The following is a 17,308-nucleotide window of genomic DNA, read 5'->3' as shown; positions in this document are numbered from 1 at the left end:
GCACTAGGGTATCAGCAGGATGACTTGAGGCCAGAGGGTAGGCCTAGTATTCCAGGCCAGCACTTTGGACTTCTTTACTTTTTGTAGTGGAAAGGAATAAGGAAGTTAGTTGGTTTGGCTGAGATATGGGTTGTCTGAAGCAAGGCTTGACAGGCTGACAAGTGGAGCTGTCCAGGAAAGGGCTGACATTCGGGTCTAGAACTGAGAAGGGACTTGGGTTGGAAAAACTGCAGGGCTGGTTTGTTTTCGGCAGGCTGGTCCTCACTGCTCCCTTTCCTCTCTAAGAAAAGTCCTCTCTTTACCCACATTCGGTGGAGGATTCAGTAGGTGCGTCACCTTTTTCCTTGACCCGAGGCTAGGGCAGTTCCTTCCAGCCTGCTATCTAAAAAAATCCCTCAATCCTTCCCCGCCCCCACGCCGCGGGAATTCCGAGATCTGGGCGGGCCTTCTACTTGGAGATCTAAGGAGCAGAGATAGGAGAATGCGGCCGCCAATCAGACCTCCCGGATACCCGGATGTGAAGCGGTGCGCGATACAAAGACGAGTTTCCACCCAGCGCTTCGTCAGGTACAGTGACCAATAAGCACTTCTCAGGTGATAAATGACAGGAAAAGTAGCCATTTACAAACTAGTTTCTCCCACGCATGTGGAAATTCTCCCGAATAGTCTAACCCACTACTGGTTGTGATTGGGCAGCGTTGTGAAGAGCAGTAGAACTGTCTAATTAGAAGCGGGAGCGAGAAAAGTCGCAGCCAATAGCAGGATTTTCGGGAGCGGGGCGGGGGCTAGGCCTTCGCCTCGGCGGCAGAGGAGACTCGGGGGCCATTTTGTGAAGAGACGAAGACTGAGCGGTTGCGGCCGCGTTGTCGACCTCGAGCAGCAGTTGGCTTCTCCACGTAGAACTCGGGAGTAGGAGATTCAGAATCGAATCCCTTCTCCCTCCCCCCTCCTGGTAAGTGGAGGGGGCGGAAGCAGGGCAGGCGCTGGGTTCCTCCCGGAGCGCGAAGGGGTGTGGGAGAAGACGAGGGAACCCTACCCTCGGTAGAGTAACTAGGCCCCCATTTATTCAATTTGCGTTGGGCCATTAGGTTTTATGCAGGACAGAGTTTTATAGGCCTCAGCCCTTGCGTAGATTTAACCTGATGTCCTCTGGGCCACGATCGGCAGGGGAAATGTCCTTTTTCTTTTTCGCTCTTTCTGTGTTAACGGCTGCTTCCTTTCATTTTCTACGACCATGAGGACTCCAGGAGAGATATGAAAGGGAAGATCGAGATGCTTCTTACTGCAGTGGAAGTTCCTGTAGTGTCGATGCCTCCTGTTAAATTTAAAAATTGGGCGGGGGATGGGTAAGGGTTACCGAGTAAATCTTGTACCGCAAACCTTTAAATTCTGGAGCGTGCCGCAGGGTATGAGTAGTAAATACAACAATAGATTTAACGTTTTGCCGATTACTTTTTTACACCTCTCTGAGCAATGGCGGACCTCGAAGTAGTTATTTTCAATTCTATTTTTTTAAAAATTGTGATCGTTTGCATATTAACAGTAATAATTAAAGCTGGCTTACTTTTTATCTGCAGGTTACAAATCACTTGAAATATATAAGTTAGTGGAACTTTGCTTGAGGTAGGTACTACTATCTTTCTCAGACAGAAACTGAGGCTCTAGAGTGTCGGTTACTAGGGTCATACTAAATCAGTAGCGGAACTAAGGAATTTGACCACTAGGTTGGTTAGTCAAGTGGCTTTACCTAGCTATTAGAATAGTAGGTATTAAAAGTACTATATTTGAATCTTTACAAGAAACTAATTACAGCAACCACTAGCGGTAACTGGAAATTTCCAAACTGCACTTGGGGAAAATATTAGTTACGAGAATTGCAGCTGTTATTAATTTAACATTCTAAAATAAACTTAAAATTTGATTTTCAGGATATTCTGGCAATAATTTTTCCCAAATATCTAAATCTTTTATTAAGAAACTATTATAGTGCCTACTTTTTAGGTCCTGAAATTTACTAAAAATGTTCACGAAATTTATAAAAATTACATAGGTTTCTAGGTATCACATTCACTTATCCAAGAAACCACTTTGTCTTAATACTGTGGGAAGGGGAAGATTTAGTTGATTTTATTTTTTATGATGTGTTACAAAAACTTACTAAGCAAAATTTAAACCAGTACTGCAGGGTAAATTCATCCTTCAGGAAACAGAAGGTAAAAGTACTTTTACCAGGAATAATGATGCATTTGTTAATTCCCTCACTCTGTAGATACTGTAATAGGGATTAAAAGCATTGCCCATTAAAAATGTAAACGTATATTAAATGGGCTTAAAACTAAAGTTTATAACTGCAGAACTGTTAGAAATGAGATAAGGGTGTAGTGATTGGTTAAGTCGTTGACAAATAGAGAAATGTGAAGAATTAATATTTAATAGCAGTTATTGGTAAGAAGTGAAATTAATTGAAGGGCTCTTTTCTTGCCTTGAGGTGTTAGAAATATGGGGTTTCTTAGGATCAGCATGTACCAAGGAAGCAATTACTTTAGTATCCACCTGGAAAGATTTGACCCCAGAATTCATGTCTGAAACAATTTTAGAGGTGTTTTTAGATTCGTAGGATTTAGTAGCATTTTCATATGGCTAAAGAGGAAGGGTTTAAGAAGGGTGAGTAAGTTGCAGGTCTCCTGACCTTCTGGTGTTTCCCATGCCCGTAGCAGGGGAATGCTTGGTGGTGGTTGCTGTTTCCTTCTGTAGAGAATTTAAACATTCCTTGTTATTTGTGATGAGGTCTTCACTGGGTTTAATATAGCATGCGACTTTGTTTTGAATGGGACTGCTGTAAGAACAAAAGTATAAATCCAAAATAGTTCATTATTGTAATATTAAAGATTACATTAAGTGGTTATTGTCTAATGTGTTAACTGGGGAGTGACATAGTTAAGAGAACTAGACTTTATTCCCTATCTCCCCCACCCTCTTTATTGCGTTAGCAAATCATTTAAACCTTATGGCTTTCAGTTTTATACTTAACAAGGGGGCTTAGACATCTTACCTATTTTCATGTCTGATTTCTACTCTCGTAATTTGTTGTACGGAGGCTGAAAAGTGTACAGAAGGTTTTATTAAAAGCAGTTTTTGTGTATTAGTAATTGTTTTCTACCTTACTAACATTTTTTTTGTCTTGAAAGAGTTTTGTTAATCTGGAGTGCATTACTCATGCTTAATAAGTATACTCATAGGGATCAGGGAAGATGATGATTTTGTACATATTAGATACGTTAGAGAATTGGTGAGAACTGCTAGTACTATTAGTTATTAGATGTAGTATAACTGCATGTATTTTCTTAGATAATAGAAAGTTGGGGTGTGTTAAGGGGGAAAGGATTACTATACAGTTTTTTAATTCTCTTGGTGCAATTACTATGATAGGTTATGATCTTAGATTTATTTTATAGTGCTCATACCTAAAGGGGTACCCGTTAAGCTCTCATAGTGGTTCTTAAATGTGAACTGACATTAGAATTAGCGAGGGGAAGAACAGTTGAAATAGTTTTCAAGGCTCTCCACCACCAGAGTTTCTAATTAAGTCTGGTGTGGGCCCTGAGAATTTGCATTTCTAATAAGTGCCACTTGGTGCTGGTTCGCAGCCCTCACTTTGAGAATAGTCCTTTAGAAGAAGGGATCCAAACCTCCCAGAGGTTGGACAAAGTATTCTCTAGGTATAATCAGGCACTAAAGTTATTTATTTTTTTATGTGTTGATAGCTCATCTATTTAACATAACATTTTGGAAGACTTTCAGAATTGTGAATGCTTTTCATATTAACTTCTGTTTTCATAGTTTGTGTAATTTTTTTTAAAAGATTGTATTTTTAATCTCTACACCCAATGTGGTGTTTTCAACCCACAGGCCTGAGATCGAGAGTCACATGCTCCTCTGACTGCGCCAGCCACACACCCCTGTAGTTTGTACAATTTAACACATCAGTCCAAGTATAAAAGTAATTTCCTTGTCATGCCTCAACTAGTCTGCTTTGAAAAAGTTAAAATTTTAGAGGTTTAGTATCTGTTCTGTTGCTGTAGTCATTGACACATAATTGATGTAAGGAACACTTTAAAAGCTCAGCATAAGATGTTTTAGTTTACTGACATTTGGCTGAATACTGAAATGTGAGGGCAACCAGTTCCTTCTTTGGTCGGAAGATCTACAATCTAATTTCAAATCTTACCTGATGAAACAGCCAATCGGGTCATGTATGTTTCAGTGGGTGTTATGTATCAGATTCTTGGATTTCATATCTTGGAATTAGCTATGTATACTGGCTTATAAACAGTGGGACCACAGAAACAAATTCCTCGAGGGCCACAATTTATTTTTCACCTATTTTACGACATTAAATATTCAGTAACTCTAATAATCTTGTCCTTCATTTGTGGTTTTTCTGTTGTCACTGAGTGGAATGATGAGCTCCTTATTTATTTTTATGATGTGCTTCTTATTTAAAACATCTTTCCCCTTTTTGTAGAATCTACCAGGTCTTGTAGTTCGATCATTTACTAGTTTTGAGAATAGATGTCATCTCTAGTATGTATCTTCATAGTAGACCATTCCCCCTTCATAATCTTGATATTTGACTTATGCTCACTTCTTCATCTCTTTTGGCCTGGTTTTTCTATAATTTCTTTGCCCAAACTGCTGATGTTCAAGATGAACATTCAGTTGTAGATTTTTGTTTTTTTAGACCCTTTTGGGAATATAGGCATATATTTAGTAAATTTTAGTCACCTACTGATAATTGAAGAATTGTGAAGACAGTCACTGGAGGAGGGGATGGTTCTGTAGAGGCTTTCCCATCCCAGTGTAATGTTATGCTTTACCAAAATGTTTTAGATGCAGTGGACAGATGTTTCTGTCTTGGGGGTTTAGGGCACAACATTTCTGAGGAACTCTGACTCAATCTGTCCCTTCTCCTTTCACAGGGCAGCAAGGCGAACCCCATCCCTACTCACTGGAGCTCAGCTTTGATTTTTAACCTCCCTTCCCCACCCTTCCAGAACACACACATTCCCATTCCAAAACTGATTTTATAAAGACATTTTAAACATAATGATGCAACTTGGTGTGCACTACGGCAAATTTACAGGTGTTTTTTTTTTAATTGTTTCCAAAAACGGGCCTTGGATTTAAGATGTAATTTTTAAAATTTCTATTTCTATTTTTTCTGCAGCAGTTGGGTTAGAGGAGGAGGAGCCTTTTAGCCTCTCATAAACTGACCTCTCTACTTCCTCGTGTATTTTTAAGATTGATTGATGATGTGGAAAGGGCTTTGCTTGTCTGCTACTGAGAACTTTACCCTTGCGGTTTTTGTGGAAACTGCTTTTGGAGAAAGAAAAGAAATGAACTTTACTGACTTGACATTTTTGCACCTCCCGTTTTTCTAATCTGGGCTATTTTTATTTTTGTTTTTTTACAGTGAGATTTTTTTGATCTTCAGCTACAGTAAGTTATTCCAATTTTTTTTTTACATTTTTCCTGACTTTCCGCTGATTTCCTTTTTATTGTTGTTACTAGTTACTATTATTATTTATTATTATTATACTTATGATGGTGATGATGATGATGATGATGACACTGATGATTTTTAACCGGATTAAAATCGAGTTTTTCTGAATGTTCATAAGAATTTCTCCGGCCTCCTGATTGACTTTGGAGTTTTACATCTTGGGAGAGAAAGTGAAGGCATTAGCATTTTTAAGTGGATTGATCACATAAACCTTTTCTCTCCCAACCCCACCCTTGCCCTCATCCCCTTCCCCACGCTCGAAAGAATTTTACTGGCTGTTAAGTCTGTGACCTTATTTTTCCTGATCTTTAACTTAACTGTTTTAGAGCATCTCTGGACGTCTGTATTTTTAATTTTTTATTTTTGTTTTTTTATTTTTAATCTTTCATTTGTTAAATTTTTAAACTGTGCTGCAATAAAATGTGTGTGGTACTACTTAACACCTATAATGGTGATGGCATTTTCCCAGAAAGCCATCTTCCTCCTGTTTCCCTTGAAATCCCATCCTGCTTTTCCTGTACACTACTACCCCTCACAAACCACAAGCTGCAGCAACATGGATGCCCAGCCTGGAACAGCAGCAGCCAGGATGACCTGGAGCCAGGGGGGCCTTCGGAACAGATGCACACCCTTCCTGGGTGATGGTAAGAGGTGTGAGGTCCACTTGGTTTCATTGCAAAGACTAGGAAATACACCCCTTTAAGTCTAGTTGATACGGTGTAGGTGGTAGCTTCTGGAAATGCTTAGGTTGAGATTTTTGTGTATCTCAGATGTTTCCCAAGGGATGCCATCTCAGTTTTTTGTAAACTATGATGGAATTATGAGTTTGTAATTGGGCTGACTGAGAAATTTTGGTAATTGGAAAGAGCAGCTGAAGGTTACATATACTTTAGAATGAAAATGGCTTGTTTTTATTAGCAACAAGACATGGACATACTACGTGTTTTTTTTTTCCTTAGATTATTGCAAATTAGTGTCATTCGGAGTAATCTTCCTTGGGTTGTGGATTGTATTCTGTTTATTCTTTTTTTTTTTTAATTTTAAAAAAAATTTTTTTTTTCAACGTTTATTTATTTTTGGGACAGAGAGAGACAGAGCATGAACAGGGGAGGGGCATAGAGAGAGGGAGACACAGAATCGGAAACAGGCTCCAGGCTCTGAGCCATCAGCCCAGAGCCCGACGCGGGGCTCGAACTCACGGACCGCGAGATCGTGACCTGGCTGAAGTCGGACGCTTAACCGACTGCGCCACCCAGGCGCCCCTGTATTCTGTTTATTCTTAATAAAATTTAACGTGAATCAAGCTGTAAGAAACATCCTGTAATGATAAATGCTGTCTCACTGGGAGTTTTTTTAAAAAAGGATAGCTAGGCTTTTTAATCTCAGAAAGTGAAATCTAACCTGTATCCAAATTAGGAAAGATCTGGGGCTGACCTCTTTCAGTGATAACTTGGGACCCAGCTAAATGTTGGGGAATCTGGTGTGTTCCCAAGAGTACTAGGAAGGAATGAGAACCTAAAGACTTAAGAAATTTAGCATCGTCTAGTATTTTACTGACAACAGTGGAATATTTTGATAACTCACTTTAGAGTTGCTCTAGTAGATTTTGAACTGAGGTTAAAAAGTAAAATGGTTTTTAAAGGCATTATTGAATGCTGTGTGGTACTAGGGTCATTAACATACATCCCTTGCTTGTACTAAAAGAATAAAGTCCAATTAAAGTGAACACTGAAGACATCCTCAAAGTAAACCAGAATGGGAGAAAGTTCTATGAACTGTCCTGATGTTATACGGAACAGGAATGGAAAATTTTAATAGGTCCAAGTACTATTGATGGCCTTTATTGTAGGAAAGCTATTTTTACCTGTTAATTCTCTGTCATTGTCATTGTGTGGTTTCTATTCGCTATATGCTCTTTCCTGTTCATGCTACAAATTTATCTTGTGTTACAGTTTGGGAGATACAAAAAGGTGTAGTTCTTCAGGGACTCATAACCTTGTGAGGGAAATGTCGGTGAATGAGATGTCACCATGTGATTAAGAGAGAAACATAGATTCTATAAAAAGTATGCAAAAATGAGTAAGTACCTCATTGACTCTTAAAAGGTCAGGAAATGCTGCTTTAAAAAAAATTTTTTTTTAATGGTAGAGTGTGCAGGCAGGAGAGGGGCAGAGAGAGATAGAGAATCTGAAGCAGCCTCTTCCCTGATCTGGGCAGGGAGCCTGATGTAGGGCTCGAAATCACAAACCATGAGATCATGACCTGAGCCAAAGTCAGGTGCTCAACCAATCTGAGCTACCCATGTGCCCCAGTCAGGAAGTGCTTCTAAGAGAAGGAACTGAAGTGAAGCTTAGAATTAATAATGCCAGATTATAAAAATTTTAATGCCATGCTAGGGAGTTTTTATTTTATCCAAAACCATTGGTGAGCTATTGAGGTTTTAAACTGGGGAGTGAGATCAGATTTTCATTTTAGAAATGTAATAGTGTGGAAATGGCTTAGAGGAGAGTGAGATTAGAAGTAGGCGATAAGATATTCAAATACACAGAAAAATAATGAGCTGGCCTCCTCAAAAGCAGTGTAATTGGGATTAGAGAGGAGCTGATAGATGTTGGGTAAACAAAAGGAGCAGATTAGAGTTAAGAGTAGGAGAAAGCAGTTTAAATACTGCTTTGTGAGGTAGACATTTGAGTGCTTATTCTGAAAATCACTGTCAGGCTGGGGCATATAGGGATGAACAAAACATTGTTCCCTAGCCCTCTTTGTTATTGAGCATTTTATAATCTAGAAGGAAAAGAACAGAATGAGATGATAGGAAGAGAACCAAATTTAGAATATGGAGGTGGGAGGGTGCTGCCAGTGAGAGACCTTAAAGGAATTAGTGTTGAAATTAAGATCTGGACGTGGATTATCCTACCTAAAAGCACAGATTATTGGGAGAAAAAACTTGGCTACAGAGCAAGAAATAATTGGAAAGATAGGCAAGTACCAAGCATAGTATATAGGTCCTTGTAGGGCCACATTTAATATCTAGATTATTTTGGGAAGAAAAGGAGTCTTTTGAAGGAACTTGAGAATGCTGAGATCCTATTTCTTTGGAATTTCCTTCTGGCTATTGTATGGGGAATGTTAGTAATGAGGACAAAGTTCAAAGAGGACAATAAATTAGAAGAGTTACCAGAGTAGCCAATCAGAATGGTCACTATCTGGTTAATCTCTTAAAAAACAGATAATCCTACTTGCCCAGGTTTTTCAAATGAGTTTTTTTGGGGCATGTATTACTGAGCAGATGTAAGTTGTTTGAAGAGGGCAGGTTGATCAGATTGTAGGAATTAACTGGTTACTTCTCTGACAACCCCTTTGGTTCAGACATGATAGGATTGCTTCCCTATTTGAAAAGAAAAATGAAGTAGACACACGGTTTTTTCCTTTTGGAAGCGATAATGTGGACACTTTACCATGTTTGTGTTCATCAGTGTTAAAGTTCTTGTAACCTTTCTTAATTTATTTTAGAGGGGGAGGGGGCAGAGAGAAACTTAAGCAGGCTCCATGCTCAGCACAGAGCACGGCTAGATCCCACGACCTTGGGGTCATGACCTGAGCCAAAGTCAAGAGTGAGATGCCTAACTAACTGAGCCACCCAGGCACCCTTGTGTGAACTTTTTTAATCATCATCGTAATCTTTGTATAAGTATTCACATTTTGGAGATGAGAATATTGAAGCACAAAATTTTTAAAATTTGCCTAGTTAGACATACTTAACCAACTGAGCCACCCAGGCACCCTTGTGTGAACTTTTTAAATCATCATCGTAATCTTGTATAAGTATTCACATTTTGGAGATGAGAATATTGAAGCACAGAATTTTTAAAATTTGCCCAGTTAGACATACTTAGTAAATGGTGACACATGGGTTTAACTCAGGCAGTTAGGCCTACAGATTTCAACTTTTAATCATAACTAGGTTGAGCTTTACTTCACATATTGAAGTATTTATGGAAAACAAATCTTTATTGGGTTAAAGTTACCCTCACCCAATTGTGTTGGACCTCCATTTTTAGAGAGTGTCCAACTAAATATCGTTATATATTTTAACTTATGTTAAATGGCATAATGAAGTGTCCAAGGTAATGAATTACTTAGATGTAGCTTTGTGGTATAATTTTATAAAATATTTGGATGTGACAGTATTCTTTTGAGGAAGTAAATACACTTTAAAAGTGAGTTTAGTCAAATAAATAATTGTATTTATGGTTTAAAAAAATACACATCCTAGAGGGTTGTGTTGCCAAATCCAGCAGTCTTTTTCAGTCCTCATCACACTTGACCAGTTGGTATGATTTAACCAGTGGAGCCACTTCCTCCTTGAAACGTTTTTTTACTTAGCTTCCCGGTTTTTGTTCTGTTTCTGGGTCATTTCATTCAGTCGGATGATTTCTATACCATTTATAAGCTAATTATTCCCATGGTTCCATCACCAGCCTTGGCCTCTTTTGAATGACTTGCCAATCAATCTGTTTAACTGCCTGGCTGACTACTCCCTTTAAGTGTATCAACTTAAAAGTCCAAACCTGGGCTCTTGCAATTCTCTCAAACCAGTGTTGCCTGTTAATGAAACTCCAGTTTTTATGTCAATTTAGGTCAGATGTTGGTTAGCCATCCTTATCTGTTTTCTCTCGTACCTTATCTTTGGCCTTGTGAAATACACTGTCAGTGCTTCCTTTAAAATACAAGAATTGACCCATACTGCCGTTCCTTGGTCCAGTTTCAAGCTGTCATTGTCTGGTGCACAATTGGAATAGGTTTAGGTTTTTTTGCCCCTCCCACCAGTTGTGGTAGCTGCATTGGTCCTACTGAAATGTAATGCTTGAAAAAATGTATTGCCTGAAGGAGTTTCTTCTTGAAACTCAACTAATAGCTCCCTATTTTCAGTGTTAAAAATTCACTGTGGTTTAACAAAGTACATGATCTGTTGTGCTCCTCTTTACCAATAGTGTACACACAGTATGCTCTAGCCAAGTTGCCTCCTTACTGAGTCTTGAGCACACTAGATGGTCCTGTCTCAGAGCCTTTCCTTGGAATGTTCTTCCCTGAGACATTCCTAAGATTAGGTTCCTCACTTCACTCAAAGGTCATCTCCTCGCTGGTGTTTTCCCTCTCTTGGCCCTTCAGGCTTTCCCCCACTAAATACTCGAGCACTTTTTTTGACAGCACACGTATTAAGAACTTTGTCTTCTACGTAAAGGTATGAGAGAAATATCTGGAAAGCTACATGTGAAAAAACATTGATTACCTCTGGGCAAGGAGGGATTTAGGGTTGGAAGGAAACTTGCTGTGTGCCTACACTGAGGAGTATAATGAGCAACAGTATTTCGTTTCTAATTTAAAAACTTAAAACTTCTTTTGTAGAAATGCTTCAATTCAGATTCTGTGACTGAAGTTAAATAGTTAAGGCCTATGGTAGGGGTTTAGTAAACAGTTTTGTAGTTAAGTTGAAATGCAGTTTTAAGATAGGTTTGGCTGGAGGCAACTGGGTGGGTCATCCAGTTAAGTGACTTGGGCTCAGGTCACTATCTCCTGTGGTTCAAGAATTTGAGCCCTGCACTGGTCTGCGCTGACAGCTCAGAGCCTGGAGCCTGCTTCATTCAGAATCTGTCTCCCCCTCTCTCTACCCTTCCCACACTTGCATTCTGTCTCTCTCAAAAATAAATAACATTAGAAAAAAAACTAAAGAAATAGGTTTGGCTGTGGTGGAATGAGTTGAGTTGTAATTTGAGGACATGGGTTGTGTGTTTCCTGGAATGGGGCTGTAGACAAAATTTGGAAGAACTTTGTCATTTTCTTAAAAAGTAATTCTCCAGGAGTATGCATACATAGGCTTTTCAGAAAGTCATGTCATACATACAGCATGTAACATTCAAGTAGAAAAAATTTCTTAATGTGAATATAATATTAACAAAATTAGATAATCTAAGAATTTTAATAGCTGCATACATTGCATACTTAAACAATATTTTACTTAAAACTATTATTTGGGGCACTTAGGTTCTTGCCATTTTTCCCTTTTATACACAATTGAACAGTCCTAAAACTAAAATTTTATAAGTGGTTTATATTTTTACATATATGTATGTGGATATTTGATGCTGTTTCAATTTTGTGAAATATTCTTGAACTTACACAAAGGGATATAATCAGTTTCCATGAACTTGATCCAGTTTTGACAGTCCTTGTGTAATCTTGTTTCACCTATACCTGCATCTACTCCCTCTGCTTCACATTATTTTGAAGTAAATCAAGGATTTACTTTTTTGCTTGGTCTTTCTGGACTTAGAGAAATTCTTTTATTAGAGACAAGTTTTTTGTTAATTTGAGTGAATCTTGGCATGGTTTTTCTCATAGGTGATAAAATTGAGTTGAGAGTAACAGAAGATGGTCATCTTATTGTCAGTTCTCAAATTTAGGTATAATCCCATGTTCTAGCTGCTTAGGTCTGAGTGATGGAGAATGTTGTAACTTTAATTCATTTCCTTATTAAAAATTATTTCCTTATAAAAAATTAAAATTTTATGACAAATATTATTAGTTTGACAAACTCATTTGGTGACAGCCTGACTTCGATTGATTTGATTATTTACAGTCTGTTACATTAAGTGACTGTGATTATGTATATCTATTACTGTATAAAAACTAATACATTTGATTTGACAGCTGAGTGGTTCCCCAGATCCAGCTGGGGTGTAACATAAAAAAAAAAGGCACAGTATTGGTAAATACTGAAAAATACTGATTTCCAAACACCTGTCTCCATGGTAGACTTTAAAAAGTGTATTTTGGGCACACCTGGGTGGCTCAGTCAGTTGAACATCCAATTCTTGATTTTGGCTCAGGTCATGATCCCAGAGTTGTGGGATTGAGTCCCGTGTGGGCTCCGCATTGAGCATGAAGCCTTCCTTTCTCTCTCTGCCTCCCCCCTCCCCCGACATGCTCTTTCTGTTTCTCTCTAAAAAAAAGTAAAATAGTATAAATTTTATAACTGAAAAGTATAATTTGTTGGAACTCAATTGCAAGATAAAAAAGAAATGAAATCCTGTGAATAAGTATCACTGACACTTTCTATCTGCTATTCAGAATATGGTCTGTGCTCCAGCAGCAACATCATCATCATCATCATTGTCATCATCATCATCATAACCTGGAAGTTTCATAGAAATACAGAATTTTATGCCCTATCCTAGAACTGATGGGCACATCAAAGAAAAGTACTGGTCTAGACCACTTGCATTCCCTTATTATTGCTTACTTGTGATGTAGACATTTTGATGGGCTTTGTGGCAAGAGGGTTTTTTGGTGTTTGAGGGGAAAGTTGGGGATCACGGTATGTGAATTTGCAGTAATACAATATAAAAAAATGTAAAAATTGAAATAATGACTCATAAATAGGATTAAGAATCAAGTAATTCAGACGGTAATTTGATAAATGGTAGATAAGTAGTGGATACCACTGAAGCTAGTAATCAAATATTTGTCGGTGATAAATGATAGCTGAAAAGAGAAATGTTTGAAAAACATAATTTTGCCTATCAGTGTGGATCTGTGACTATAATACTTATGAACATTTTTACCTTTTCCCCATGTTTAAAGAGAATATTCAGACATACAAAACAGTATTGTATATTATATATATACCTAGATTGCCATGTTACCGTTTTCTTTGAGTGTTATTTACTGAACCACTTAAGGGAAATTGCTGATTTAAGACAGATTCCTAATATTTAAAGCATTAATCTCAAGTATAAAGATACTGTTCTCTTGATCAAGAGTTCATGTGCACCTCAACCATTTTGTCACTATTATGCACATAGGTTTTCAGTGATACTAGAAATAAGTACTTCCTGTATTTTTTTTTTTAATATTTTATATATTGCATGTGTCCTTGATGTTTTAGTGTTTGGTCAAGGTTTATTGACTTTACTGAAGTAATTATGAAATGTTGCTCTTATTTCTTTTCCTGTGAAAAGCATTCTTTTACATACTCCTAATACTTGTTTGATACTTGTAGATTTGGGAACCTCTTTTTTTGAAATGGCTTAAAACATCCCCAGAATGGCACCAGGGTGGCTCAGTCGGTTAAGCGTCCGACTTCAGCTCAGGTCATGAACTGAACTGTGACTTCAAGCTCCCATTGGGCTCTGTGCTGACAGCTCAGATTCTGTGTCTCCCTCTCTCTGTTCCTCTCCCACTTGCACTCTGTCTCTCTCTCAAGAATAAGAAGATTTAAAGAAAAATTCTCAGAATGAGTAGATGTTTGTTGAAGGGGAGTTTTGCTATGTAGAAGTTAGTCTAGTTAAGAATATGATAGGTTTATAACAAGACAGATACCATATGTTTTCACTCTTGTGGATCCAGAGAACTTAACAGAAACCCATGGGGGAGGGGGAAGGGGAAAAAAAAAAAAGAGGTTAGAGTGGGAGAGAGCCAAAGCATAAGAGACTCTTAAAAACTGAGAACAAACTGAGGGTTGATGGGGGGTGGGAGGGAGAGGAGGGTAGGTGATGAGCATTGAAGAGGGCATCTTTTGGGATGAGCACTGGGTGTTGTATGGAAACCAGTTTGACAATAAATTTCATATATTAAAAAAAAAAAAAAGACTATGATAGGCTTTGGGGCACCTGGGTGGTTCAGTAGGTTAAGGGTCGGACTCTTGATTTTGGTTCATGTTATGATCTCGTGGTTCATGGGATGGAGCCTTACATCAGGCTCTGTACAGCATAGAACCTGCTTGAGATTCTCTCCCCCTCTGTCTCTCTTTCTCTCTCTCTGCCCCTCCCCCACTCTTGTGTGCACACTCTTTCTCTCACTGTCTCTCTCCCTCAGATCATTTTTTGTTTGTTTTTGTGAGAGACAGAACAAGTGGGGATGGGGCAGAGAGAATCCCAAGCAGGCTCCACAGTGTCAGCACAGAGCTTGAAACCATGAACCAGATCATGACCTGAGCTGAAACCAAGAGCTAGACACTTAACCCACTGAGCCACCCAGGCACCCTTCTCTCAAAAATAAATGAAAGTAGCAGCCTTCCCTTTTTTAGGAAAAACAAATGGGATTGCCTGGGTGGCTCAGTTGGTTAAGCATCTGACTTCGGCTTGGGTCATGATTTCACATCTTGTGGGTTCAAGCCCTGTGTCAGGCTCTGCTGACAAGCTCAGCCTGGAACCTGCTTTTGATTCTGTGTCTCCCTCTCTGCCCTTCCCCCACTCATGCTCTGGCTCTCCCAAAAATAAATGAAAAAACACTTAAGGACAATACAATACGCTTCTAAAATGCTGAGGTTTGCTTTTTTTTTCTTTTATTTTTAAGTAATCTCTGCACCCAGCATGGGGCTTGAATCCACAACTCAGATCAAGTCACATGCTCTACCCACTGAGCCAGCCAGGCATAACCTTACCCCCTTATTTCCTTAAGTCTGATGTAACTCTGACTGAAACTGACAGGTAACTATTTAATAATGCCAACAGTTGATTATGAAGGTTGAAATGTGGAGAGAAGTACCTGTCTCTGTTGGGACTACTAATGAGATACCTTGAATTTGTGAAACACAATATCCAGTGAAAAATTTGATTGAGAGATGCCCATTTTCTAAAATTTTATATAGTTTTGAATTGCTCTTTGTGGAAGGGAAGCACTCAACCATTACAACTTGTTTGTGGGGGGAGGGTGGGTTATAGAAATCTTTGCTTATTCTAGGCCAAGCTGTGCATTATAATCCTTGAATTGCAATGTTGCATTAAGCTATCTTTGCAGAATGACGAATTATGAGAGCAATGTGGTTGTTGAAGAAAAATCAAGGAAAAAGTACTTAAAAAATTAAGAATATTACTACATCCTGAGATGTCTAATACTTAGTAATTTAGATAACTTCTACGGTTGACCTTTGAACAACACAGATTTGAATTGTATGGTTCGACTTACATGTGGGTTTTTTAAAATATAAATGCAATACTGTAAGCATTTTTCTTAGGATTTAAAAAAAATTTTTTTTTTAGTATTTATTTTTGAGAGAGACAGAGACAGAATGCAAGTGGATTAGGGGCAGAGAGAGAGGGAGACACAGAATGGGAAGCAGGCTCCAGGCTCTGAGCTGTTAGCACAGAGCCTGACACAGGGCTCGAACTCACGAGCCGTGAAATCATGACCTGAGCCAAAGTCGGATGCTCAACCGACTGAGCCACACAGGCGCCCCTTTTCTTAGGATTTTAGTAACTTTTTTCCTTATTATTTTTAAGGAGCATGTGAACGGGGGATGGGGGGAGGTAGAGAATCTTAATCTAAGGCAGGAGTGGATCTCAAAACCATGAGATCATAACCTGAGCCAAAATCAAGCTTAACAAACAGTCACCTAGGTGCCCCTCTTGCTTATTGTAAGAATGCAGTATATAACATACACAGAATACGTGTTAATAAACTTATTGGTAAGGCTTCCAGTCAGCAGTTTTTGGGGAGTCCAGTTCCGTTTGGCTTGTTTATTGCACAGTGGGGACGTTGGTGCCCCTTGCCTCCTGTGTTGTTCATGGGACAGCTGTATAGCATGTGTGCTCCTTAGCATCTTGAACATCTCTCAATGTCAGTACGTTGTCATTTTTAAATAATTGTTGCTGCTTATATTAATCAGATTGATGTACTGAAATTCATTAAGCCAGTCCTATATTGTCAGGCACTTATTTTCTAATTTTTCACTGTTAATATGTCCAAATCCTTGTTTGCTTCAGATGAGTTCTCAAAAGTGAGATTGAGCCAAAGAATGTGTACAGGTTTAAGGCTTTTGATAAAAAAAAAAGTCCCATTGTCCCCTGAAAATAATGGAACCAATTCATAGAAAAAATGTATAAATATGACCATTCCAAGTTTAAAATATTTTTGCTTATTTGGTAAATGAAGTATGGTAATTGATTTCATTTATGTTTTCATTATAGTGATGTTGAATTAAAAAAATCTCCTTAAACCTTTAGTAGTACTTGCTAATAACCTGTTTGTGTCCTTGGCCCATTTTTTTGTTGCTGTTGGTATTTACCAATAATAGTAAATGATGTAGTAGTAGCAGCAGCTGCAGCAGCAACACTTCCTGTGTGCCAAGCACCATGTCAATGTTTTCTGTACTTTGTTTATGCCTCCTACCTCACCAATGAGACAAATACTATCAATGATACTGATTTTACTGTTGAAATGTCTGGTTTTTGGAGGAATTGGCTTCCCAAAGGGTGGTGTACACTATTCAAAGGGGTTGACCTTGAAAGTGAAACAAGTCTGACCCTAGTCTCAGAGCTCTTGACCATTAGGATGTATTCTTTTCATGCATTTTGTGTATGTTATTAAGAACTTGAATTGTGGACAAATAGACATTACGGTTTTTTGTAACTTTTATTTTTCATTATTTTTGTATTTTAGTGTGGGAATGTGTTGTATTTTATGTTCTATTTAGGAAGTTTTCGTTAGTCACTATTGCAAGTGAAATTTGGTCATGGTGGCCATGGCTTGAACTTTTGGGGATAGGTATCTTCCATTTTGGTTAAAAAAAAATTTTTTTTTGAAAACAGTGTTTACCTAAACTTTTAATTTGCAATTTTTAAAGTTACTGACTCAGGTCCTGTTCAAACCTAAACCAGGATAGGGCTGATCAGAATACAGAAAATACGCAGAAGCATTTGTCAGTTGAGATTGACTTTTGGTTGTCATTGTTTTAAAACTAAT

General features: G+C 38.3%; 1 protein-coding gene across 1 annotated transcript in view; it reads left to right on the top strand.

Moving 5' to 3' along the window:
* The first annotated feature begins 806 nt into the window (after window positions 1-806).
* HNRNPC (heterogeneous nuclear ribonucleoprotein C) overlaps window positions 807-17,308 on the top strand; it is a 56,600-nt gene continuing 40,098 nt past the window's right edge. The window contains exons 1-3 of the mRNA XM_030318646.1: window positions 807-952; window positions 1,578-1,623; window positions 5,474-5,499. The gene's annotated coding sequence lies outside the window, so the exon portion shown is untranslated. The remainder of the gene's footprint in view (window positions 953-1,577; window positions 1,624-5,473; window positions 5,500-17,308) is intronic.

The sequence above is a fragment of the Lynx canadensis genome, chromosome B3, assembly GCF_007474595.2.
Source record: "Lynx canadensis isolate LIC74 chromosome B3, mLynCan4.pri.v2, whole genome shotgun sequence".
In the NCBI taxonomy this organism is placed as follows: Eukaryota; Metazoa; Chordata; class Mammalia; order Carnivora; family Felidae; genus Lynx; species Lynx canadensis.
Note: the sequence above shows the minus strand (reverse complement) of the source record. Positions and strands in the feature narration are given on the sequence as shown.